Source organism: Alligator sinensis, unplaced genomic scaffold (assembly GCF_000455745.1).
Source record: "Alligator sinensis unplaced genomic scaffold, ASM45574v1 scaffold1368_1, whole genome shotgun sequence".
NCBI classification, from domain to species: Eukaryota; Metazoa; Chordata; order Crocodylia; family Alligatoridae; genus Alligator; species Alligator sinensis.
Window position 1 is genome coordinate 500124 of NW_005842725.1, and position 3021 is coordinate 503144.

A 3021-nucleotide genomic window follows, 5' to 3' on the forward strand; every position below is an offset into this window, starting at 1 on the left:
AGCCACTGACCCCAGCCCTGCCAGTGCCCCTCACTCACCCAGCTGAAGTACCCTGCCCCCCTGGGCCATGCTGGTGCCCCTCACTCCAGACTCCATCCCCGGTGCCTCCAGCGACCCACAGTCCCCCCCGCCTCCACACTGTCAAGCCACAGGCAGCCCCCAGCCCTGCTGGCAGCGGCTCCAGTGCCTGCAGGCGGCAGCTGTGTGTCCAGCCCCAGCATGGGCTGAAGGGGAGGTTTGTGGCCCCTCTTGCTTTGGGATGAGGCTGCTGCACCACACCAGGCAGCCTGGCCATGGCCCCCTCCCTCTCCTTCCTCCCCTCTCCAGTGTCAGCTGGCTGCTCAGCCCCTGCCAGCACAAGCACCATGCCCTGTGCTGCCGGCCTGGCCACAGAGTTCCCTGCTACCCTCAAAGCCCCCCCACACCCGCTCCTTCCCTCCACTGGAGAACAGGCAACCCCACCCCTGTGCCCCGTCACAGCTGAACCCCCTGCTCAGACCAAATGTCTGGGTTTTTCCTTTGCTTTGGGGGTGGGAAAGGTGCACCGGGGAGGTGTTCGGAGGCAGGGGGGAGCAGGGGAAGGGTGTTCGGAGGCAGCAGGGAGCGCCGGTCTGTCCGTGCCTCCACAGCTGGAGGCAGGTACATCTGTGTTCCCTGCTGCCTCTGATCGCCCTCCCCCTGCTTCCACTAGTGGAGCAAAGGAAAATCCTAGACATTTGGTCAGATTTAAAAAAACCCACCCAGATGGTGATCAGAGGGCTCATAAAGAGGACATGTCCGGGAAAACCCAGACGTATGGTAACCCTATTCGGTGGCGCATGCACATTTGGCCAAAAGCTTTACGGACACACACACTAAGCCCTTTATTATATTAGAAAGTTAAAAATGAGTTATAATATGGCTTCATCCAGTTGGAAGACAGCATAGGCAGATGCAATCAAAGACATGCAGGTGATCATACAGCCTGACAGCCTGCAGCCCAACAGCCAGACCCAAGCAGCGGTTTCTATTTCTCTATTAAGAGGTGCAAACAGAGAAAAAAAATTATTGCAGCAAATACAGTTAGGCTCCTTCCAAGTCAACAGCTTAAGAGTGTAGCCTTCCCCTCTCTGTCTATGGAGAGACAGCTTCCAGGACACCAAGGAACATATGGCTTGTCTGCTTGCTAGCAGCGTCTTTCCTAGGCTGCTGGCCTCTTGCTTGCACTGTCCTGCTGGTTCATGGGCCTTGTTCTGCTGTTACTAAGAACCATTCATTGTTTTCACTTTTTCAAAATACCGTGTTTTTGTTTTCTGAAAATAGGCAACAAATATTTTTTAAACACTCCAGTATCTTGCATCAGTGGCTCCAGCCCAATGGTAATAACAACACAAAGATCATGTTCTGATCAGTGATCATTACTTCAGGTACTGTTTAATAAGGGATATGATATCAGTGATGAGACTTTCATGGGGAAAAAGCTGCAATGTGAGGACAGGTTAAGTTCCCTGAGGCTGCAGCAAAGAGACCCTTCTTGAGTGTGGTTACTTGGAGAAGTCCTCGTTAAAAATAAAAATCCGCAAACTAAAGGAAGTATTGGATCCCTCGCACTTCCTTAAAGGGAGTGCATGGAAGTTATCTGGGGTGTAGGTTGTAGCCGTGTTGGGAAGTTATCTGTCATCTGTCTATCAAGGCACCTGTCTGTGGTGTTCCATCCTCAGTCCACTATAAGAGATTATATAGCTCAGGAACTTCACAAGTCTGATCAAACTCACATTTCTCCAGTTCTGCATGATGATTATTCTGACAGAAATGTTCAAGTACAGAACAGAAATGTTGACAACATAGCTCCCATTCTCCAAGAAAGCAAGTGTCCTCCAGGTACAGTGCTACATGTAGACCTAATACATCCCTAAAGCTACTTATTTTGAAATGTAGCAGGTGTGTTGCTGAAAGGCAGAACATAAATTTAAAGTTAACAAGATACACAAAGTGGCCGTGACAGTTTTCCAGTCATGTTTGTTGGCACAAATCAAATACTGGTAGTATACCCTGTAAATGTCCAAACAAGCATAAATCCAGGCCAGCCAGAGTCTCTGAAATAACTCCATAATATAATACAGTGGGAATTGATTCAGGATGATGAGCCTCTTTGGAGCCCAATAGTCTACATAAAGCATCCACACAGAGCTATCCTCCTTCTAAGAAAAAGAAGTGGGGCATATCCACTATGAATATCCTAAGGAAGGCTATTTACAAGCATGTGGAGGAGGAAAGGCTAATTAGAAGCAGCCAGTGTGGATTTATGAAAAACAAATCGTGTCAAACAAACCTGATCTCCTTTGACAAAGTTACTACTTGGACAAATGAAAGGAAAAGGGGGGAGGGGAAGATGAGGGCAGGGAAAGCTGTGGACCACCAAACCATGTGGCACCCACAAGGACAGCCCAGCCTGAAGAAGGAGAACATTGGGAACCTGCAAGACGTGGGGTGGCCAGCACTACGGCACAGGTAAGAAACGAGAAGGTAAGAAATAAGGGGCCCCTTGGGACTCGGAGCGGGGGGGTAGCAAAGGCACCTGTCGCAGGGCTCAAGTGCCTATATACTAATGCTAGGAGCATGGGGAACAAGCAGGATGAACTAGCGCTCCTGCTTACACAAAACACCTACGACTTAGTAGGGCTAACAGAAACCTGGTGGGATTCGTCCCACGACTGGGCAGTACATATTGAGGGTTATAGGCTGTACAGAAAGGACAGGGTGGGGAAGAAAGGGGGAGGGGTTGTGCTCCATGTCAAAGAGCAATATACGTCAACCCTCATCAAGACGGAATCCAAGGATGAGGACGTAGAAGGATTGTGGGTTAGGCCACATGGGGGGCAAAGAGAAAGGGATTTGGTGGTAGGGGTCTGCTACAGACCCCCACATCAAGGGGAAGAAATAGATTCGGGGCTCCTGAGGCAGCTTTCGGAGACCATAAAAGCTAAAGAGGCAGTAGTCATGGGGGACCTAAACTACCCGGACATCTGCTGGGAGACACAG